Here is a 24,610-nt window from a genome sequence, read left to right as displayed (position 1 = left end):
AGGTCTTTCCACTTTCTGGTGTCTTCTTCAATTTCTTTCTTCAAAGATTTAAAGTTCTTGTCATACAAGTCTTCCACTTGTTTGGTTAGAGTTATTCCGAGATATTTTATGCTATTTGTGGCTATTGTGAAGGGTGTTGATTCTCTGATTTCTTCCTCAGCCCTTTTATCATCTGTGTACAGGAGGGCTACTGATTTTTTTTTAGTTAATCATGTATCCTGCTACATTACTGAAAGTGTTTATGAGTTGTAGAAGTTCCTTGGTAGAATTTTTGGGATCGCTTATGTAAACTATCATATCATCAGCCAGCAGTGAGAGTTTGATTTCTTCTTTTCCAATTTGTATCCCCTTGATCCCTTGGAGTAGTTTTTAAATGCTTATAACAAATCTCCACATTGGTGCACCTAAAATTATGTATTAGGGAAGCAAGACAAGGTTGAAAGGAATTAGTATTAATAATGTGGTATAACTTGCATTTTTATACATGTGCATCAAATAGTACTTTAGGTATATCTTAATGTTTTTCCCCAGGTAGTTATTTGTAATATCAAGAAGAAACAAATATCTGCTGATTCAAGACTTTTTTTTTTTAGTTGAGAAAGAGCATCATGTATCCCAAGCTGGCTTTGAACTCACTGTGTAGTTGAGGATGACCTTGAACTTCTGACCCTCCTACCTTGGATTTTCTAGTGCTAGGAACACAAGTAAGTGCCACCACACTTGGTTTATACAGGAAAGCACTCTGCCGACTAAGATACATCCCATCCCCAGCCCAAGGCATATTTTCAAAATCAGTCCTATAGTTTAAGAAAAATGGCAAAGAAATAGCAGAAACTTTTAAAACTATAATGCTAGAGATCAGCCTCAGGGCCTTGCACAGTCTAGTCAAGTGCAATTCCCACCTCAGTCCATAAAAATGAAACAAAAACCTTTTAATTCCCCTTTCCAAGGACTTCATCGTCACTGTTGTCACCCTTCTCAAACTGTCTTGCTCCAGCCCAGGATATGTTCCCATGGGGATGCCCACCCTGCCAGGGCCCTGACAGCATTGCCTTCTGTGTAGACACTTGTTTCATCTGACTCACACTCTGATCTTACACTGAGCCACCACCACTACTTTACATCGCCTCACCCCACTCTGAAGCTGTCTTCCAACAGAGGGATGGGGACAGACCCTGGTACCCTGTGCTGAGCTATTCCCTTGAACAAATGTTCCCTTCTCTCTCTTTAGATTCAAAGGCTCCATCCTGGTCCTCATCACCACATGGAAATCTACCTCAGTTTGCTCGGTAGATGATCTTCCTTGTTTAACTATGTGGATCCTAATTTAAGTTATCTATAATTGTTTTGCCCTCATTTCTAGATTTATGCAGTCTGACATTTCATGACAGGCTATGTTTTCTGTGTTCTTCAGTTTTTCATCCTGGAATTTCTTCATTGTCCAGACTTCACCATCAGATAACTTTCAAAAAGTGTTTCAGTATAAACTTTTAAATGCTTGAAACTGATTTTTTTGAAAAGGTGTATATAAGTGTATGTGTGTGTTCCTGTGTGTGTGTGTACCCATGTGTAGAGGTGCATATGCACACGTGTATAAACTCTAGAAGTCAATTCTAGATATCTCTGCCTTATTTTTTAGTATAGCATCTCTCATTGAACTTGTAATCACTGATTTGGCTAAATTGGCTGGCCAGCAGGCCTCAGGGATCCTCCTGGCTCTGCCTCCCTAGTGCTGGCACATGTTGTACCCGGCTTTTTATGTGGGTTAAGATCAAAACTCAAATCCTTGCACTTGCATCAGGAACACTTTACTGTCTGAGCTATCTCCCCAGCCCTGATATTGTGTTTTGTTTGCCTTTATATACAAGTGGAAATTTAGCTGGGTATAAAACTGTTGGGTCACAATAGTTTCTCTTTTCAATGGTAAACATCACTGACTGTTACTGTGGTTTAGGTTGGAACTCACCTTTACCTATTCCTACTATAAGTAACTGGTGTTTTCTGCCTATAACCCTAAAGGATTAGTTACTTAGCTCATGATATTCAGTCACTTCATATTTGTGACTGTCAAATTCTAATAGATGTAAGGATAATTATAGTCACAGGAATGATCCAAGAATAGATATCTTTATCCCCTTTGTTAGTTGAGGTCTTGGGTACTAAGAACCTGTGAGTGGCTTTTACTTTGTAAGCTTGTGTGAGTGTGACTGTGTAGGATATGATGAGGTAGACTGTGATACAAGATGCCTATTGTATAGCATGAAACCCCAAGTCAAACTGCTGCCCTTTGGGAGTTTGGCTGGGTATTTCCACAAATATCATCTCACCTGAGCTTGTTGACTGTTCATTTTCCCTCATAGGAGAGGTCAGTTTGGGTCATGGGACCCTCATCTGGGTATCCAGCTGCCCCCACCAACTGGCTGTATGCAATTCTGCCCTAATTCTGCACACAGAATGGGACTTGGTGGACGGGTTAGAAGATATAAGTGGGGCAGAACTAGGGGAGGGGGCTCCATCTAGGAAGCTATGGGAACCCCATTTCCCCTGCCATATAAAGACTGTCCAGTGTGGTCTTTTGGAGGTGGAGCACCCACAGTCCTGTAACTAACGTCTCACCCATTGCTTTGTAAGTAAGCCCAATGAACTCCGTGTTCCATAAGTGAACTTTGGTGAAAGTGTACCTGGGTACAGCACACTTTCTACAGAGGTAGAGGCAGCACAAACAAATGTAGCACACCTTTACACAGTTAACATAGTATTCCGCAGCACAAACAAATGTAGCACACCTTTACACAGTTAACATAGTATTCCGCAGCACAAACAAATGTAGCACACCTTTACACAGTTAACGTAGTTTTCTGTAGCACAAATGTAGCACACCTTTACACAGTTAACGTAGTATTCTATAGCACAAACAAATGTAGCACACCTTTACACAGTTAGAGTATTCCACGACAGCATCTTTCTAGTATCATACTGTAGAACTGTAAAACATGGATTTTTAAATTTCTCTACAAAGTAATTTTTGGCAGCTGCCATCCAGCTTCTCTTTCTCAACTGCACCACGGGTCCATTCACAGGATGTCCCCAGAGGCATTTTGATTCAACATAGTTAAAGAAAAATTCATTCCTTATCTCCTAATGACTTTTTCTTCTTCTCAGTCCCGTAGTTGATCCTATGTCATTCCTTAGCTCGTGTACTGCTGGCTGTCAATGGTTCTGTCTTCCCTTTACCATGTTCCCTGGGACTTGTTCCTTTTTAGCCAATACCCTAACTCAGCCTCTTCCTACTGTGGACCTGGAATGCTGCCTTGCTGAGGTAATCCCTCTCCTCTTGTCCTCTTTGCTCTGCCTCCTCTCTTCTCTCAAACATAGACACAGAGCTATTTATTCTGAGGCAGTGTTCTCCAAACCCTTGGCGAAGCATACTGTATCCATAAAAATGACTGAGCATAAATCTCTAGTATCATATATGTATTTTACATATTATATATTTCTAAATCATGTACCTAGATGGCTAAACACATACATTACAAAATAGGTACACGTATATATTAACATGAAATTAAAAGGAAATAGAAAGTGAACACTCCCCTCCCCCTAGTACTGAGGGGTAAATCCAAGGCCTCTGATATTCTATCTCCTTCTATCACATTCTGTGGCATTCTATCGCTGATCTATATACCCAGTCTGCTTTAATTTTCATTTTTGAGTTTTTAGAGGTCAAAACTATTTGTTCTTTCTATAATCGAGAAGCATCTGCTATTTTCAAAACACACCGGCGCGCCAACTTGTGAGGCAGTAACTCGCATGTACACTTCTAATTTCAGTTCATTTTTAAAAATAGGTCTTAACTGCCATCGTAGCTGAGAAGAATATTCTTAGTTACAAGCACCAAATGCACCCAAAGTGCTTTACTAAATCCCAGCCTTCTTCCCCTACAGCAGTCTTGAAAGGTCTTCGTGAAGTCAGCCAACAGCGAGGCCAGCATGTGTGCCCGGAAGTCCAGAACAGCAGTCTGTTGTTCTGCTGTTCGGTTTGGCAGTGCTGAACCGGAACCTAGGCAAGCATTCGCCCACTGAGCTACACCCTCAGCCCTTCCAACTTTGAATTCACAGCAATTAGGAAGATAAAGAGGAGGAGTAATGACCGCATCCGCCCGCCCGCAGCCATAGTGAGAGAAGCATCCATTCCCAGGGCAACTTCAGTTTCCACAGTATGACAGCCAAAGTTACTGTCACCCTCCTCCAAGCAGTGGAGGTCACAGAGCCCTCTTGCTCACTCAGGTTTACGCGTTATGTAGACTGCTGTCTAGTTGCCGTCAGGGCCCTCTTCTTCACCTGTTCTCAGAGCCTGCTGCTCCATCTTCCTCAACCGTTCCTCTTCAGTGGATCACTTTTGTGCTTAAATAAATGAGGGTCACTTTCTGTTCCTTGGTAGTAATAACTATCAAGGTTAAGCAAGGGTCAACTTTGCATTTTCCGTGTTACTAACACAGTGCGTGTGTCCCATAAAATTGAACAACAAAAAACCTTTAAAAGAATTTATTCCTGGGCTGGAGAGATGGCTCAGAGGTTAGTTAAAAGCCCTGGCTACTCTTCCAGAGGTCCTGAGTTCAATTATGTGGGGGCACATCCATCAGTCAGGGTAATTAAACGAGGAAAAAGAAACTAACAAAAGTCATCTAAATAAGAAAAAAAAGATATAACTACCTCTATTTGTAGATGACATGATCTGATCTCTAAAGAGACAAGCCCAGGTATCCACTCAAAATCTAGAATAAGTTCAGCAAGGCTGCACAAAACAAGAGGGAGCATGAGTTGTACTTTTTAAATGTTCTGTTTTGAGATAGGGCCTTGTTATGTAGCCCAGGCTAACCTCGAACTCTCAATCCTCCAGGTTTAGCCTCTAAAACGCAGGGATTATGGACCTGTGCCACCACACTTGGCTTCAACGTATTTCTGTGCTCTCGACTCGTAGGATGAGAAAATGAAGAAGACAGCCATTTATAATGGCGTCCAAAAGAATAAGATGGTTAGGAATATATTTAACAAAAGAAGTACAAGATGTTCACATTGAAAAGCTTTGAAACCTCACTGAAAGAGACTGGGACCTAAACAGACAGTGTTCCCATGCTCCTGATCAGAGAAATGACGGGATAGTGTTAACTCCAAACCTCTCTATCCAGTGCAACCTCTGCCAAACGCCAGCAGCAGCAGCAACTTAATGTTCGGCTGCTTCTTCTTACTCTTTTTTTTTTCTTTCAAAAGTTTGTGAGTTGTTCCTACCATTTATAGTGAAGTGCAAGGCTCGAAATAGCCAAGACTATCTGGAAAATATTAAAACCTATCAAACCTATGAAAAAGCGCAGTCCTCCATAAACTGGGCATGGTGTGCACACATGTAATTCAGCCATTCAGGAGGCGGAAGCAGGAGTGTCAGAAGTTGGAGGTCAGCCGGGCGATGGTGGCGCACGCCTTCAATCCCAGCACTCGGGAGGCAGAGGCAGGCGGATCTCTGTGAGTTCGAGACCAGTCTGGTCTACAGAGCTAGTTCCAGGACAGGCTCCAAAGCCACAGAGAAACCCTGTATCAAAAAACCAAAAAAAAAAAGAAGAAGTTGGAGGTCACCCTCAAACAAATATGTGGTGAATTTGAGGTCAGCGTGGGGTACGATCCCAGAGGAGAGAATGGCTGTAGCCTAGGGTGACAGTGAACTATCAGTGAACTGGAACTGTGTGTCCAGAAAGCCCTCCCAGTTCTTGTCAACCAATTTTCTTTCTTTCTTTTTTCTTTTATTTAATTGATTTTATTGAGTTATACATATTTTTTCTCTGCTCCTCTCCTTTCCTCCCCACTCCCTTTCATTCCTCTCCCATGGTCCCCATGCTTCCAATTTTTGTCAACCAATTTTTAACAAGGCTGTTAAAACCACTAAGGGAAAAGAATTGCCTTTTGAATAAATGGTGCTGGGTCAACTGGATGGTAACTTGCAAAATAATGAACTTGAACCATCTCATGTTATATACAACCAAATGGACCACAGTTCTGAAGCCATAAAACTCTCAGAAGAAGACATAGGAATAAACTTTGTGATGGTGAACAAGAGAATAATGCCTTGGATGTGTCCTCAGAACCACAAGTAACACAAAATAGACAGGCATGGTCTCACAGATCCTTAGCAATGGCCAGTGGGAAGTGGAAGAAAGATCAGGGGTTCAAGGTCATCCTCAGCTACTTGGCAAGCCTAAAGCCACCCTGGCTACAGGAAACTTGGTCTCAAAATGAAAATTAGAACAGGGCTTAGGAGGGATAGGGTCCAGTGATAAGATTGTTTGTTGTGCGAGCATTAGGGCCTCAGTTTGGAATCTCAGAATCCACATAAAAATCCAGGAATGCTGGCAACCAGAATGCCATGTGGGTGGAAACAGCACACACACCACACACATACAAACCCACTAAAGCCACACAACAGCTGATCCTTTAAAACGTGTGTGTGTGTGTACAAGGATGGGCTCACATGCCACCACTCACATGTGAAGGTCAGAAACAGCTGCAGGAGTCCTTTCTCTCTTTCCGTGTGGATTCTGGTGAACCAACTTGGGTTGTCAGGCTTGCAACCACCTTAACCCACTGAGATATCTTGCCAGCTCTCTGTTTTATTTTTTATTTTAAATTATGTACATGTATGTGTGCGGGGAGGGGGGTGTGGGTGCCAACATTTGCAGAGGACAGAGGGCACCGGAGCCCCTGGAACTGGAGTTCCAGGTGGTGTGGACACCTGACAAGGTACTGGAGGAGAACTTGAGTTCTCTGGGAGCCATGTGTGTTCTTGTCACCCTTCTCCTAAAAAACCGTCAGTCAGGTGTGGTGGCCTGTGCCCTTAATCCCAGCACTCGGGAGGCAGAGGCAGGTGAATCTCTGTGAGTTTGAGGTCAGCCTGGTCTATGTGAATTCCAGAACACCCATGGCTACATAGGAGACCCTGTCTTTTCAAAAGTAAGTCTTCGGTTGGACAGCTTGAGCGTCACGGGCTTCAGGTGTCTCAGTTTTCCTTGTAGGCAGGGACTATACGCATGCACCACCTTACTCTACTTGGCTTAGACTTCCACAATTAAAAATGTTTGTTCCATAGAGAGTACTAGAAAGAAATTAAGAGGCAACCTACAAACTGATGGAAAACATTTGCATATCATATATATGATAAGGGACATATAATTTGCATATATAAAGACCCTCATGATTCCATTTAAATGCCCAGTTAAAAAACAGGCAAAGGATTTAAACAGAGATTTTTCTATAAAGAAAAATAATAAACAAATGACCAATAAGCCCATGAAAAGATAGTCAGTGTTATTATCCACTGAAGAAAAGCAAATGAAACCCACCTTGAGAATAGCAGTGTTGATGCTGTGGAGTGGATTGTAGCGTTTGCAACCAGGACTTGTGAATGGAGAAAAAAAATAGCAACCAACCAAACGAAGAGAAATTGAGCTGTGACTGTTCCAGGGTGAACTATACTTCAGTGAACTCTCGTTCGGTAAAGCTATTACAACCCCCTGCACACCACACACACACACACACACACACACACACACACACGTACTGAGATGTCATTTTTCGCCTGTTAGATTGGTGGAAAAATTGCAACTCCAATACATTGATGATGTGATAAAAAGTAGTTCCACTTTAGAAAACTGGGACTTAGGGCCGGGCGATGGTGGCGCACGCCTTTAATCCCAGCACTCGGAGGCAGAGGCAGGCGGATCTCTGTGAGCTTGAGGCCAGCCTGGTCTACAAGAGCTAGTTCCAGGACAGTGAGGGCTGTTACACAGAGAAACCCTGTCTTGAAAAACAAAACAAAAAACCCACCATTTTGCAGGTTATGCTCACCTAAAATGTTCAGGTATGCAACCAAAGAGCCAGGAAGTCAATCAGCAGCTTTGGAAAACGTGGAGGGGATAAGGAGTGGCTGCTGAGGATCTCTTCTGGGGCAGTGAAAACGTTCTGAAATTAGACACTAGTGACAGCGGTACAACTCTGTGAATATACCGAACAGCACAGGACTGCAATTTCTAAAAGTTTGTTGTTTTGCCCTCATGCACGTATGCGCACCTTGTATGTGTCTGGTGTTCATGAAGGTCAGGAGAGGGCGTCACATTCCCTGGAAATGGAGTTATAGATGGTTGTGAGCTGCAATGCGGGTGCTGGGAACCAAACTTGGTCCTCTGCAAAAGCAAATACTCTTAACCTCTGTGGCATCTCTCTAGCCCTACAAAACTGTAATTTTAAAGGGTCGGTTTTATATGAACGGTATATCAAACCTGTTATTAAAGTTTTTATAAAATCATAGCTATCATAATGCAAAAGTCACACAACAGAATAGCATTCTAAAACCAAATAGTGAAGAGGATGTTGTTAAAATGAAATGTGATATAAAAATGTGATTGTTATGCAGAAGTAGGCAATAAAAACCCAGTACAGATAACAGAAGGATGGTGTAAACAAACAGTTGCACTTCCCTGTGTGTTGCATCGCTGTTATTGGGCTAGTCGATGCCCACAGAGCTGGAAAAACATTATTTGAGGGTATCTAGGAGATGCTCTCCGGGAAAAGTTTTAATCAGTAGACCAAGTGAAAAAGACCAGCCATCCTCAGTCCCTACCATCATCCAGGTGACCATCGTCCAACCCACTGAGGAAACAAAGGCAGCCAAGGCCCCCATCTTCTCTGTTTGAGCTGCACCGTTCACCTCCTCCTTGCTTGGACCAGGCTCTTCTGCTTTTCAGGCCCTTGGACTCAGAATGGTTATAGTACTAGTTTTCCTGGGTTTCAGCTTGCAGGTAACAGATGGTGGGACTCGGTGGCCTTCATGGGATATGAGCCAATCCCAGAAGTCACGGACAGATAAAGATAGACAGGTACATAGACTGAAACTGCTAGTGCTGTGTCTCTGGAGAACCCTGACAGATATACTAGGCTCAAAATTTGTTTGTCCTTATTTCTGAATATATATCGTTAAATTTTAATATGAGCATGAAGCTATCTATATTTCCCTTTCCTTTCCTTTCCTTTCCTTTCCTTCTTTTGTGGGGGTGGGAGCAGAAGGGGCTTTGAGATAGAGTTTCTCTGTGTAATAGTCCTAGCTGTCCTGGAACTCACTTTGAACACCAGGTTGGCCTTGAACTCAGAGAGGTCTTCTTTCCTTTGCCTCCCAAGTGCAGGGATTAAAGGAGTGCACCACCACCACTTGGGGTCTCCTTTGATTCTTATTCTTTTATCTTTGTGCTGAAGATAGAGCCCAGGTTTTTGTTTTTGTTTTCTACTGAGCTATACCCCAGGTGCCACCGTGGCTGTTCATCTTGGTTTGTTTGTTTTTGTTTTACTGTCATTTTCAAACAAACCACAGAGACTTGTCTAGTGTGGAAATGTTTTTCCCCTCCTAGAACAAGATCTTGCTTTCCAAAGAATTCTTCTAACGGACTTAGTAAATACCAAAACCACTGGAACATCGCTGATATCTGATTCTATTAAGACAAAACAAGGCTGTAAATCGGTCTATTGTTGACATGGCATAAGTCTGTTTACAAAGCAGACAGGACTTGTGTGTGAGGAGAAAGTGAACTGAAGTCTTTTATGACAGTCTCAGCTGTTGCCTAAGTTTAACAGCTCACAGGGTGAAGGCACCGAGAACATACAGGAACAAACAAACCCAGTTCCTCTACTCTTACTCAACAGTCAACTGAAGAAAGAGTTGTGTGATCACATATTTGGGTTTTCTCTCACAGACACCAAGCAAATGCTCCTTCCTGTAACAGACATTCTCTGGTTCTGCTGTGCTCCCGCTGGCTAGACCACACTCACTGCTCACGGGCTCGGTCCCCCATGCTGCCACCCTCCCCCACTGCCTATTCCCAGGCTGTTGCATTTGTGATACAGACTTTAAGGAAGAGCTCCTAGCCTCATTCTCATCTTTGGTTCATCTTCTGGAGTAGCTCCTAGAACTCAGGGAAACAGTGAGGATGACTGGTTTACTGCAGAACTACCTCTCGATGCAGTGGCCTGTTGATTCACATTCGTAATCCCAGTGCTTGGGAGGCAGGAGCATTGCCATGAGTTGGAGGTTAGCTTGGGCTGCATAATAAGTTCCATGCCAGTCCGGGCTACAGAGTGAGACTCTGCCTCAAAAGCAAATAAACAGGGTTGGGAGAGATAGCTCTGTGATTAAGAGCACTGGCTGCTCTTGCAGAGGACCAGGGTTTGTTTCTTAGCGCCCACATGACAGCTCACAACTGTTTGTAACTCCAGCTCCAGTATATCCTGGCTTCTAAGGGCACCTGCACACACATGTACACACTCCTACGTAGATGCATACATGTGCACATATTTTAAAACTGATGAAAATATTAAGTAAAACAAATAAATACATAAAAATTAAAATGAAGGGGCCATTAAGGTAGTAAGATGTGATTGCCTCACAGAATAAGGTACCGAGCCATGTGGCTAATTACATAGAAAAGAATAATAGGCTAATATGTTATAAGAGTTAATAAGAAGCCTGAGCAAATGGGCCAATCAGTTTATAACTAAAAAAAAAAGTTTCTAAAGCCACTTTACGATTTTTCTGTTATTCCCAGTAGAATATAGTATCAATTAATGATATGGGTTTTTGTTTGTTTGTTTGTTTAAGTTCAAATGCTAAATTTATTCAGTTCAAATCTAGCTAGGTCATAGCCCAAGCAGCCCTACTACTTCCTACAGCAAACACTGACAGGGTTCCACTGGCCCTGGGTAAGAACTCAAGATGTGCAGTTGGCTGGCTGTGTGGGGAAATTGGCAGAGAGCCGGATGCCCCTACTGAGCCACAGGGATGAGTCTGGGTAGAAGGCCGAGTAAGGGGTAGTCCTTAGGGTCTCAACGTGTGGAGCCCCATGGGAAGTTATTGCTTCCCTGCTATCTGTCCTGAGTGCTGAGTCCAAAGGCCTGAGATCCACAGTGTGTGCCTTTAAGAACAAAGAGTGGGAGGGGCTGGGGATGAGGAAGTACAATAAAAAACAAGAGATGCTTTTCTACTTCTGGAAGTAGGTGGAGAAAGGATAAAGACAAGAAATCTGTATTGAGGCACGGATGTGGACAGTGTTTGCTTTGTGTGCACAGTGCTAGCCAGGGGCTCCTGGCAAACAAAGCCCTGCCTGATTTCTTTTCTCCTCTGGTCCTGCGCTGTTAGTGTAACCCACACTCAGGCTTATGCCAGGGCTGTGTTCGCCTCCTACCCTCCTTTTCACTGCGTGCCAAGAACACACAGATGGCACTTGCAGGATTCAACAATAGCAGAGGTGAACCCAAGGTGCCTACCAGTTTCTTAGGCCCAAAGAATTCTTATTGTATGAAGCAGGCCCTGTGTTGTAGAAAGGTCAGGAGAGCACTTTAGGTAACAGGAGACTGTTAGTAAAAAATCTGAGCTTTTTAAAATTAAAAACTGTGCTTGTATGTGTGTGTGTGTGCTGTGCATGTGTTACGTGGGAAGGTAGAAGTCAGAGGAGTTTGTCCATAACTTTTCCCATGTGTGTTCCAGGGACCAAACTCAAGTCATCAGGCTTGAAGACTGTACCCCTACTCACTGATGTAACTCCCTGACCCTTAACGGGGGGGGGGGGGGGGGGGGGGGGGGGGGAGGAGGGAAGGTTGTGCATGCTGAACTCCATCCCTAGCCCCTGAGCTGTGGACATATGCTGATATCTCAATGTTTCTGAACTATACTTAATGCAGTGCTGGGAATTGAACCCAGGACCTCATGAATGCTAAGGAAACACTCTACCACTGAGCTATATCCGCAATCTTATCACTTGACCTTACTTTAATAACTTAAGTAGGACTCCCTCCATTATCTTCTTTCTGTTCTTCCTTGGGATGTGCTAGTCCAAAATCCATTTCCCCTGCGCATTGTTGTAAAACATGTTTCCCCTAATTACACAGAGGAACTCTGGCCCAGGATTGCTCCGGGTGCGATGTTCAGTGTAGCGTGGAAGGGCATAGCCCTCAAGTCAGGCAGACTGGCTCAGAAACCAAGATAAGAGTCCAGAGATATCATCTGTAGCTGTGGAAGAAGAAACAAAGGTGTAAACGGCGTCACAGAGAAATGATAAACCTTGGCAAAACCTTGAAGCAGTTGAGGACATAAAAGGGAAACATGGTTAATATATAAGTGAGTAAAAATATTATTAGGGTTGGCAGTGTGGCTTAGAGGCACTGGGTTCAAACCCCAGCCCAGACGGGAGGGACAGTGTGTTTTCAACAGATATTTACCATGTGCCAAACACTGTTCTAGATATAAATACGCCAAGAACACAAAACAAAGTGACTGTACTTGTCATTATGGTAACAAACCTCGACGACAATGACGACATGCCTTGGGGAGCAGGTTTAGAAGAGGGGAGCCATGGTCGGAGGTGTGGCCTGGGATTGTTTTTCCTCACTAGTCCTGCTGTGCACCTTGATTTAAAGTTTTAAACATTTTAAATTATTAACTGTTTATGTGCCGTATGCTGTTTTTTTTTTTTCTTTTTCTAGTTTATCGAGACAGCGTCTCACTTCATTGCTTAGGCTGGCTTTGTCTAAGCCTCTCAAGTGTGGGTTTTACAGGGGTGTGCCATCACACCCAGTGCCCCCAAGGGAATATATCATCACACCCAGTGTCCTCCCACCCCCATGTGTGTGTGTGTGTGTGTGTGTATGTGTGTGTGTGTGTGTGTGTTACTGATGACTAAACTCTGAACTTAGGAACAAGTATTCTACCACCAAGTACCTCTGGCACCTCAAATTATTTATTATAGGAGAACTTGGTAGGAAGTAGGCATGTGGGTGACCTCCGCCTCCTGTATATCTCTCCATGGTATGTCTTGCAGCTAATGGTCTTCACATTGAGACCTCCATCATTGGGGTGACTTCTCTTTGCCTGTTTCTCTCTATCTGATGCAAATACGCTCATGTAAAATTTCCCCGGTGTCCTAAAAGGACAGGATTTCATTGTGGGACCTCCAGCTTCTTGGAAGAACACTGGTCAGGGCACAGGATGGAGCTTGGTAAATCACGTGTCTACCAGGGTGAAGCTGGATGGCACAGTCTCTACCATTGCAAATGTGCCCAGACAGACACTGAATCATGACACAGCGTACATCTGGAGTGTACTGTGCAGTTGTTGGTGGCATCTGTACTGCTCACTCCTGGAAAGAAAGAGTAATTTGCTGTCCTGGCTGCATCCTTGCCCCAGGTTTCACAAGAAGGCATTTAATCCCTAAGGCAAGGAGGGCCTCCAAATGAGGCACAAGAACAATTATGTGTTATAAAAGAAAGAAAAGAGATAACTGTTTGGAATCGGAATATAATTAACAGGAAAGTACCTTAAATATCTGCATAACAGAACAAGGAAGATTGCCGGGGACCATTGGCAGGTCTGCTCCGTGAGCCCATACATAGACAAACACAGAGGCTGAAGGCAGTCGGTGTGGTACGTGTGTGTTGGGGAGGCACAACGATGCTCTGGTAGATGTCTGACAGCTCCGGACAGGAGAGTCTGGATTTGCAGTGGTTGCCAATTTCAATTATATAAATACTTCCACCTTGGCCAATTTCAAGCTACCCAATTGAAGTTGCTGGAAGTGGAGCTGGGAGAGAAGCAGTCAGTTCTCAGCAGTGCCTGGGAGCTTCAAAACCCAGGTTCCTCATGTCATCTGCCCTTAGCCTTATGGGTACTGCTTGAACTTTTATCCCAGAACCCATCACATCTCCCAAATAGAACTGTCTATCTCGCTATGGAACTGTACCAAGAGTCATGTTGGCTTCCCAGATGTCCTAGGTCTCTCCCGAGATGAATAAAGCACTGAAGGTCCGGGGACAAAGGAAGTAAAGACGACGCGGGAGAGCTGAAGACAGGTGTTTACTGAAGCAGAAGCAGAGAGCACCCTGTCAGGAAGGGTGGGGTTTCCAAAGCTGGCTGAACATTTAGTGGGCGCTAGACTGGCCTTTTATTAGGACCCTCTCCTCTTCTGATCCTCTTTTCTCTCTCACCGCCCCCAACCCCGCCGCCGCTCCTACATCATCTCCTAAGCCCGGGGAGACGCTGAAGGCAGCAGTTCCGCGGCAGAGCAGTTCAGCTGTTAAGGAGGAATGTTAGCCCTTCCCCTCCGGCCCCTCCCGCCACGGGCTCTTCCCCAAGAACTCACAGAACCAGGGCCATTTGCCCACAACACAGTATACCAAATTCTAAAATGACAAATTTTGCCAAAGGAGATTACTGGCAGGGCAGCCCTTGAACTCAGGTTTCAAATCCACTTCTGGGAGGGTGGGATTTGGGGCTGTTTATATCCTCAGGTGTGGGGAAAGGTGAGAGGCGGCTAACCAAGAACTGATAAAGCAGGTATTCAGGAACTGTGAGCAGGTGGTTTCCTGCTACCCTGTCATTTGGATCTTTGCAAAGTTCACAGCACAGGAATTCTGGGACTGTCCTTTCGGTGTTGGTTTTTTTTTTTTCCCCTTTCCAAAATCAACACAATGGTTGGCAAGACCACTGTTTATTCAGAAAGCAGCTAACAGGATGCTGTAGACCTGTCTGTTAAGATTCTGGCAAACTACTACCAGCAGGAGGAAGGACCCTCTCACCTCTGACTGCCGGCGGCGGGAGTTCATCACCCGGGGTCTTTGGCCCTTGAATGAACCCTCCTACCCCAACAGGGAACCCTCCCTTGTTAGTCTTGGGGCGGGTGCTTTCCTTTGGAACTCCTGGCCTCTTTTCTCTCTCTCTTTAAATCCTCTGTACTGGAGCCAGTGGGGCTAAAAGCCAGGTCCTGTGGGGCTTGATGCTTATATGGAGAGGCCCCTTTAAGCAAAAGAGTACAAAATTACAAATATTCAGCGACTAGTGCTCAGGGCCCCGGGCTGGAGCTCCACCCACTTCCACGAGGCAGTTCTGGGAAGCAAAGAGACTGTTTACAGGTGGTGGACTAGCTCATCAGGAGGTGCCGCCCCACCTCCTCTTCCTCTCCCCCTTTGGATAAGGAAGTCTTAGAATGCTCTTTCCATTTCTCTCAAGACTGATACTAGAAAACATTGTTCCCTCCTTTTATTCTGCATTGCTCCTTCTGTGTCCTAGCCTCCACTCCCGAAATCCCCAGTCCCCTCCCCCATCTCCTTTCCCACTCCACCCCTCCCCTCTTTGAGCCGACTAGACCAGTCCGGCCAGTGCGAGAGACCTGTGAGGAAGAACCAACGTGGGTAAGAAGTGACCTCTAGTGGTCAGTCGCAAAGGTCACTGGTGTACTATGGCTCCTACCAGTGCCCGCCCTCAAGTGGAGGAAGAAAGAGTGTTGCTGGTGACCAAAGCAGGTTTTGAGTTGGAGGCCAGCCTGAGTTGCGCAGTAAGATCCTCTGTCAAAGATAAGATAAAGGCCGGGAGATGCTTCAGTGGGTAAAGCGCTTGATGTACAAGTGTGAGGACCTAAGTTTAGACCCCCAGTACCCGGGTCAAAACCAGGGGTGAAGAACGCGCCTGTCACTCAAAGGATGGGTGGGTGGGGAGGCAGGCATCTCTGGGGACTCTTTGACTAGCTTGTCTAGCTAGTGATTGTGAGCTCCAGATTCAGCAAGAAATGCTGTTTAACAGCAATAGCATGAAGCTTGGTGTAGTGACATACACATTTGATCCCAGCACAGGGAGTTGGGGCAAGGCAAGAGGACCTCTGAGTTTGAGGTCAGCCTGGTTTACACAGTGAGTTCTAGGCTAGTTGCGGCTACAGAGGGAGACCTTATCTTAAAAAACAAAACAAAACGCTGGGCGATGGTGGCGCACGACTTTAATCCCAGCACTCGGGAGGCAGAGGCAGGCGGATCTCTGTGAGTTCGAGACCAGCCTGGTCTACAAGAGCTAGTTCCAGGACAGGCTCCAAAGCCACAGAGAAACCCTGTCTCGAAAAACAAAAACAAAAAACAAACAAACAAAAAACAACAGGTGAAGAGTGACAGAGAAAGACTTCTGGTATTAAAACCCAGCGTCTACCCGTGCATGCGAGCGTGTGTGTGTGTGTGTGCGCGCGCGCGCGCGCGCGCGCGCGCGCACACACACACACACACATATCAAAGAGAGAGAGAGAGAGATGATACTTTGGGGGCAGGGGACATGTATTGTGGGAACATTTGCAGTTGGGTTTCTGGGTTACTAGTATTGTTGTTTGTTGGTATTGTTTTGGTTTTGGTTTTATATCGCCGATAAAACCAAGGACCTTATGCATGCTAGGCGAGCTCCCTGCCACCTAGCCACAGCCACTGCACTGTCTTAGTTTTATCATCTTTAACCCAAAGCCCACTAAGCTTAGTATCCTTACGAGTGAAACGGTAACCATCATGGGCACCTTCTAAAAGGAGGCAAAGATGGGTTGAAAGAGCACGCTTAAGGTGTAAGGAGAGGGTTAGTGAGTGATTGGTACTCGATAAAAATCACTTCTCAGTCCTTCCTTTGGATCCAAAATGTATAGAGGGCGAAGAAGGAAGAAAGGAATAGGACCGATGGGGGAGACTGAGTTTGGATTTTAGTATAGGTAGGCTGTGGAGGGTAAGGTGACATCTAAGTCTGTTCAGCCCAGGATGAGAGAGCGTCTCCCAAGAAACTGTACACACATACATGCAGCCTCCCCCACACAAACCTTCACAAGCATGCGCACAGCCCACAGGTCTGGCAGTTTTCCCAGCGCTCTAAACTCGTTTGTAGTAGTTCAAGAAGTCACACTAGGAAACAACGAGACGGCTCAGCATGTAACGTGCTTGCTACCAAGCCTCAAGACCCGAGTTCAGTCCCCAGTTACACAGGGTACAAGGAGAGATCGTTTCACCTTCACACGTGAGCCGTGGCACATGCATGCCATCCCCCAAGAAAAATAAATGTAATTTTTTTAATTAAAGAAAAATTAAATACATCTGAGAAACATGTGCAGAGGGCAGTTTTCAAGGAATTCTGACCCCAGTTGGTCATTAGAGAGGTGTGCCCCTTTAGACAAGTCCCTTTCCTTATCCTCTCTCTCTCTCTCTCTCTCTCTCTCTCTCTCTCTCTCTCTCTCTCCCTTTTAAAAGACAAGGGAGGAACTGAGGGCGAGGCTCAGTTGATCAACCACTTGCCTAACCCTGGGTTTGATCCCCAGCCGGACATAAACAGGGCGTGGCAGCCCACACCTGTGACCCCAACACTGCCACAGGAGCCTGAGGCAGGAGGATCAGAAGTTGACACTGTGCTCACCTCAGCAGCATATGTACAAAACCTGGAACAATACAGAGAAGATTAGCCTGGCGCCTGCGCAAGGATGACTTGCAAATTTGTGAACCATTCCATATATTTTTTTAAAGGGAGTTCACAGTGATTCTTAGTTCCGTAGTGAGAAAGAGGTCAACCTGAGTTACGTGCAACTGGGTCTCAAAAAACAAGTGAAGAGGGCCTGGAGAGATGGCTTTGCAGTCAAGAGCACTGGCTGCTCTTCCAGAGGATCTGGGTTCTGTACACAGAACTCATAAGGTGGCTTATAGCTGTGGGTAGTTCCAACCCCAGGGATCTATCACCCTCTTCTGGCCTCCTTGGGCACTGTATGCATGTGGTGCCTAGACGTCCATGCAGACAAAATACCCGTACACATAAAGTATAAAATAATAGCATTTTTTTTTTTAAAAAAGGTGAAGGTTAAACTGATGTAAAGTTGTCCGATGCAGGATAAGAAACTTAACTATATTTGTATTTCAGAGAAACAATGATTTTTTTTTAAGTATTAGTGTATACCAAGTGTTGACTTTGTCATGAATTACCGCATTAATCATTATACTGGACATGCCTGCATTTTAAAAGTATTATTACCTAAAATTTAAATTCAGTGGGGTGTGTTCTGTATTTTTCACTGGCTAGATCTGGAAACCCTACACATGGTTTCTTTGGTCTTTTTTTTTAATGATTTATTTATTTTTATTTTATGTGTTTGAATGTTTTTCCTCCACTTATGTTTGTGCACCATGTACACGCCTGGTGCCACAGAGGCAGAAAGAGGGCACTGGATCCATTAGAACTGGAGTTGCAGACCATTGTAAGCCACCATGTGGGTGCTGGGCACGGAATCTGAGCCTCAAGTCCTCGTTTTATGCATTGTTATTGTTGGTTATTGGTCCTAGGGCCTGAACCAAGGGCCCCCCAACGACTAAGCTTTTTCTCTAATCCCACTGAAGGACAGCTCTGTGGCAATTCAGGCCTTGGTTCAAGGGCTATGGTTTTTATGATGAGGAGTCCTAATGACAGGGAATGGAGAGTTGCTTAAGCTAGAAATTCTGGAGGTCACATGACTTTTTTTTTTTTTTTCACTACAGGGGCCTGAAGCAGGGCCTGCTAGGCAGGTCCTCTACCACTGACCTGCATGCCTAGCCCTTCATTTTCAGACAGGACTTTGCTAACTTGCCTAAGCTGGCCTTGAACTCACCATGTCCTCCAGGCTGGCCTCAGCCTCAGGTAGCAGGGCTCATAGATGTACATCACTCCTGTGACTAACTTAAAGCAGTTTAGTGGGCCCTGTTGGATTCTGGGTAGAAAGGGTAACCACTGGATCCCTGTGTTGGTCCAAAAGCTGCTCTCTGGTCACTAGAGTGTGACTGCCAGATTCCTTGCTTCTCTGTCACACTACAGAGATGATGTGGGAGTGATTTCTTATTAATAAAGAAAATGCCTAGGCCCCTTGATAGGCCCACCCTTAGGTGGGTGGAGTAAACAGAACAGAATTCTGGGAGAAAGAAAGCTGAGTCAAGGAGTCGCCACGATTCTCCCACACCAGACAGATGCAGGTTAAGATCCTCCCTGGTAAGCCACCTCGTGGGCTACACAGAATATTAGAAATGGGTTAGAACAATATGTAAGAGCTAGCCAATAAGAGGCTGGAACTAGCCGGGCCAGGCAGTGTTTAAAAAAAATACAGTTTCCGTGTAATTATTTCGGGGCATAACCTAGCAATGCGGGCAGCCTGGTGCCGGGGACGCAGCCCTGCCGCTCCTAATTCAACAGTCAGTGGCATCCCCAGGGACTTGTCTGGGCAACCCTCTTGACCTGTGACCCTGTTGTTGTGGACCTACAGCATAGCCCTGAATCTATCGTCCATGGCGTGGCAGGGTTCACCGGCTTCCTTATTAGTTTCTCTAGAATGACTAGAGCCGTTTCCACCTTTGGAGTTGGGTGAGTTGTCATCAGAGCAGCCCACTCCTCCCCCGCCCCTCCGCCCCAGGAGATATTGAAGCCTTGTAGAGTTACTTCAGCAATCTTCCATAGAGGGCAGTAGAGGGACTTGAGAAGACACCTTTCAGGATGGAGCCACCATAATTGGCTTGGCTGGAACTGGTATTTCAAATACTTAGTACACAATAGCTACTCAATAAATACTTGCTTAATACACTGCTTCAACATTTTAATATTAAAACTGTCAAGCATACTCAGAAGTTAAAAGGATAGCTGTTAAAAGGGTGAATTCAGTAAATGTCATCTAACTTTTACTGCCTTTCATTCTGTTGCTTTGGTGTTTGTATTGCTGAAGAGCGCACCCAAAGCACACTCTCCCACTGAGCCAGGTCCCCAGCCCTGTTTTTGCTGACTCATTTGATAGCTGCAATTGTCATGATGCTTAACCCCTACTTGGTTTGCAGGCATCGCTTGAGAATTAGGGCATGCTTCCTTCGTAACCGCAACACCATTATCACCCCTATGAATAATCAACTATTGTTTCCTAATATTATCTAATATCTGGGTATAGAAATTGTTGATAGTGCCCTACCCATGTCCTCATGGCCTACATAGAAGTTACCCACAAACAGTTCCCAGAGACCGAGTAACTTCCTGTGTGTCTTTAAGCTGGTTCACCAGGCAGGCTGGAAGTGCTGGGGGAGTCACTGCCTCCCAACCAAAGATGGAAAGACACTGATGGCTAGTAGCCCAGGCTCCTTGCCCTGCCTGAACTGACTGTGGGCTGTGTCACACAGAGCTCGTTGAAGGCTCCACGGTAGTCATTTGCACACTAGCATGGCCGCTGGAGTTCTCTCCTCTCCCCGTCTTACTTATGATGCTTCCTGGGATGGTTGTTAGATGAACTATTTGCTCTCAAAGCTTTATTTTATCCTAAGATCCCAAACCCAAAGGCATTAGACCTTTGCAAAAAGTCACTCTTTAAAAGTTATTTATATTGAGCTGGCGAGATAGCTCAGAGGTTAAGAGCACTGACTGCTCTTCCAGAGGAGCCAGGTTCAATTCCCAGCACCCACATGGTAACTCGCAACTGTCTATAACTCCAGTTCCAGGGGATCTGACACCCTTACACAGACATACATGCAGCCAAAACACCAATGCACATAGAATAAGAATAAATAAATCATTAAAAAATGTTTTTCAAGTGTTATTTAGGCCTCTATGTGGGTGTGTGCAGGTACCTGTGGGGGCAGGAGAAGGCATCAGATTCCTTGGAGCTAGTGTTAAAGGCAATTGTTAGCAGCCTGACACGGGTGCTTGAAACCAAACTCAGGTCCTCTGCGAGAACAACAAGCACTCCTAGCCGAACCACCTCTCCAGCGCTGCTGAAAACCATTTTTAAATAGTAATAGTAGAACACACTTGCTCTTATTTCCATTGAGAACAGACTCCACGCCTGCTTGGGGTGAGAGGGTTGTACCCAGCCCACAGGAGCAATTCTCCATGATGATCCTTGCTTGAACAATGCTGGAGCAAGGCTGGGCCATGCCCGGCCTATCTTCATAACAATAATAATTACAGCTTATGAAGAGGCTACTGTACAGCAGCTTTGCATGCTCCATTTCACTCAATCCTCACAGTGACTCTACAGGGAGGGTGCTGATGGTAATTCTATTGTGTTCATCAGGAACAAAAGGCTCCTAGGGGTTAGATACCTTTTCAGAGTCACACAGTCAGTAAGAAATAGGTCTCTGGTGTGCTTACCCAATGCGTTAAAATACGTGGAAAGAGCCAAGTGCGGTGGTATGCACCTGTAATCCTAACATTTGGAGTGGGGCCAGGAGAAACAGGAGTTACAGTAGCTATAGCTACATAGTGAGTTCAAAGCCAGCTTAGGCTATGTGAGGCCTTGCCTAAGATGATAAACAAATGACCACTAAACAAAGATGAGGAGAGTTGAGGGTATACCTCAGTGGTAGAGTGCTTACCCAGCATATATAAAACTCTGGGTTTGACTCCCAGCAACAGAGAAAGGGGTTATGGATAATCACAAACATCCTTCTATTTTTCAGTGAATAGGAACAATAGTACTTGGCAGATAAAATATCCATTCATAATACTACCATAAAAGATGAGTGTATGGGGGTGGGGCTGTGTGCATGCATGTGCATGAGCGCCCATGCACGTACGGAAGTCAGAGGACAGCCTTGGATGTTGGTCCCCATCTTCCACCTTGTTTGAGGCAGGGGCCTTTCTGGAATTCTTTGGTCTCTTCCCCGCATCTCAACCTCCCATCTCCCTGCAGGAGTGCTGGGTTACAGCTACTAAGTCAGGCTCTTACGTGGGCTCTGTAGAGCTGTACTCAGGACTTCACGCTTACACAGCAAGTAACACTCGCTGAGCCACTTCTTGAATCCAACTTGAGTATTTTCATGAGTAAAATCAGTTTAGCTCTTTCTTGATGTCTCATGCAATGGTTCCTCCATCCAGAGAGAGCCTCGAGGCGCTAAAACCGTCTCTGGTTGCTTGGCACAGCTTCAGCACTGGGCTCAGGTTACTGATGATTAAAAATTTTCCAGAATTAAGTTATGTGAACTCTCCGAGTGTTAGGATGATTCTGAAAGCCAAACCTCTCCTTAGACGTGTCCCGTCACAGGTCTCCACTTATCAGATCGCCAGGCTCTGCCATCTCAGTCGAGAGTGACAGTGTGGGGTGAGATGGGCTATAGGGTTCTGCACAAGTTCAGGCTTCCCTTGAGCAATACACCCCTGTTAGTAATATCCGGCCCCACCTAGTAACCTAGGTACACAGAAAAGCTGAGATCTTGTGAAGATGCCATTCCCAATTACTGTCTTCTCAAGGAATCCAGAAAGGGAAACAGACTTTGCACCCAATTTATCTCTGTTACTTGACACCGCTGTCATAAAGTGTTCAAATCCAAGCATTATAAAGGATCATAACAGGGAAATAATTCAGGGTTCCTGGGCAGAGGAAGAGTCAGCTGAGGAGGTCAGCTGCTCGGAGCTCAGTAGGTGAGTGACATGCTTGTCTTTTATAGAAAGTGAAGTGCAGTGAGGGGGCTTGACTTTGAGATATTGGTATCTTGTGTTCGTCCCCCTCACAGAGTAGGGTGAAACCTCACACTCTTGATGGTTTTGTGTTTGTTTGGTTGCTTGCTTGCTTTTTCAAGACAGGGTTTCTCTGTGTAGCCCTAGCTGTCCTGGAACTCTCTGTAGACCAGGCTGGCCTCAAACTCACAGAACTCTACCTGCCTCTGCCTCCCGTGTGCTGGGATTAAAGGTGTGCACCACCACCGCCCAGCTCACTCTTGAGTATTTATTTATTCTGGACCTATACCAAGGTGTGCTTGAAAAAAGTTACTGTTTTATCATCTTTTTTCTAACCCTCCTTGTTTCCTTGGTGTGCTAGAGATTGAAGCTGGAGCATCTTGCAGGCTATGACAGTGTTCTCTCACTGAACTGCTAAGAAAACTCCACTAGTGATTAGATTCTGAAATTATCACTTTTTAATTTAATTAATTAATTTATTTTTGTTTTTTGAGACAGGTTTCTCTGTGTAACAGCCCTGGCTGTTCTGGAACTTACTCTGTAGACCAGGCTGGCCTCAAACTCACAAAGATCCACCTGCCTCTGCCTCCGGAATGCTGGGATTAAAGGTGTGCGCCACCACCACCCGGCTAATCATCACTCTTTTTATTGTATTTATTATTAGTGTGGAGGGGAGTGGGCTCATGCAGGCTACGGCACACATGCGAAGGTCAGAGGACAACTTTCGGAAGTTTGTTCTCTTACATGGGATCCAGGGATCAAACTCAGGATGTCAGTTTTGCATAGCAAGCATTTTTCTCTGCTGAGCCATCATTTCGCTGGTGCTGAGGTCATCACTCTTTTTTTTTTGTTGTTGTTTGTTTTTTGAGACAGGGTATCTTTGTAGCTTTGGAGCCTGTCCTGGAACTAGCTCTTGTAGACCAGGCTGACCTCGAACTCACAGAAATCCGCCTGCCTCTGCCTCCCAAGTGCTAGGATTAAAGGCGTGCACCACCACTGCCTGGATGAGGTCATCACTCTTATAGAGTGACAGAGGTACTGTCACTTGCCCAGAGATACTGGGCAAGAAGATTTCAATGACAAATTTTTCAGTTTAGTAGAAACTGCATCTTAAGGTTGGTAGGGGCTTTCCTGTCTGGTGGGAAGCACTCTTGCTCCTCTTGGAACAGGACTAGAGCAAAGGAAGGAGGGAGGGAGGGAGGAAGGAAGGAAGGAAAAGAGAGAGGGGGAAAGAAAGGAAAGAAGGAAGGAAGAAAGGGAAAAAGAACGAGGGGGATGGAGGGAGGAAGAAAGAAGGAAAAAATAAAGGAAATAAAAAAGGAGAAAGAGAAAGAAGAGAGAAAGAAAGAAAGAAAGAAAGAAAGAAAGAAAGAAAGAAAGAAAGAAAGACTGTTTCAGTGACAAAACAAAGAGGAAGTCATGGGGCCCAGCTGTGACTGAACAAATGTATGTGATGTGTTTAGACGTCACTTAGTCTAGAAGTCATTCCAGATGTGTTTCTGACATAAGCACAACAGTACCCTTTTTCTTTTTGTCTGTCCATCTGCCCGCAGTTCTGGGCATCGAACCCAGGACTTTGCATACTTGAGGCAGGTACTCTACCATACTCCTTGCCCCTAGCTCTGAGGGAAACCATGTATATATGTTTTTCCCAGACAGACCTGAAATATCTCAGAAGGATGGAGCAGAAGGGAAAAGGAAGGCCTTGATTATCTAGCTTTTATAGACTACATGTGACCAGGGGAGGGAATATTAAGACAAGAGGCCATATTTGCTACAAGGAGACACCTTTGTATCTGTAGCAATCTCAAGAACTCTCCATGATGGGCTGGAGAGATGGCTTAGTGGTCAAGAGCACTTGCTGCTAATGCAGAGGGTCTGGGTTCGATTCTCAGCACCCACACTGCCGCTAACAGCCATTTATGCAGCTCTGAGTCTGGGGGGACTCAACATTATTTTCCTCGTCTCCTTCAATACCAGGCTCACAAGTGGTGCTGGCATACACACTGGCAAGATTCCCAAATTCATAAAATAAAGATTTTCTCTGAGTGGAGAACAGCTTTCCAAGTATGATCCAAGTTAGACTTTCAAAGGAGAGTGTCTTTGCTCATTTCGGATGGCTGAGACTGCAGAATTCATTTCTCTCCGTTAGAGATGGTTTTCTCATTGTTTCCAGGAAAGACATGTTCCCCCTCTTCAAGACTACCTGATACTAGTCTATATCATTGTAGTTTTCTTTTTGTTGTCATTTATAAAAAAAAGTCTTAAAAACTAAAAGAACTTAATCAGACGTGTTTAATTA

At 45.0% G+C, this 24,610-nt stretch overlaps 1 protein-coding gene and 1 non-coding gene across 7 annotated transcripts in view; both read left to right on the top strand.

Annotated features, from left to right (window-relative positions):
* The window catches only part of Tmigd1 (transmembrane and immunoglobulin domain containing 1), a 164,274-nt gene that overhangs the window by 128,235 nt on the left and 11,429 nt on the right, over positions 1-24,610 (top strand). Inside the window, exon 1 of one of the 6 annotated variants that reach the window (XM_050128918.1) lies at positions 14,999-15,269. The exons of 3 other annotated variants lie outside the window; for them this stretch is intronic. The gene's annotated coding sequence lies outside the window, so the exon portion shown is untranslated. Of the gene's footprint in view, positions 1-14,998; positions 15,270-18,836; positions 18,871-22,172; positions 22,273-24,610 lie in introns of those variants that run through there. 2 more of the 6 variants (XM_050128920.1, XM_050128919.1) reach the window with 2 other exon arrangements.
* On the top strand, positions 17,273-17,379 carry LOC126492478 (U6 spliceosomal RNA). Its single transcript, XR_007589598.1, has one exon. It is a non-coding gene; the product is annotated as a U6 spliceosomal RNA (small nuclear RNA).

Source organism: Alexandromys fortis, unplaced genomic scaffold (genome assembly GCF_014885135.2).
Source record: "Alexandromys fortis isolate MF-2015 unplaced genomic scaffold, M_Fortis_MF-2015_v1.1 scaffold_80, whole genome shotgun sequence".
Lineage (NCBI taxonomy): Eukaryota > Metazoa > Chordata > Mammalia > Rodentia > Cricetidae > Alexandromys > Alexandromys fortis.
The sequence above is the reverse complement of the archived record's forward strand: the minus strand, read 5'-3'. Positions and strand labels throughout refer to the sequence as shown.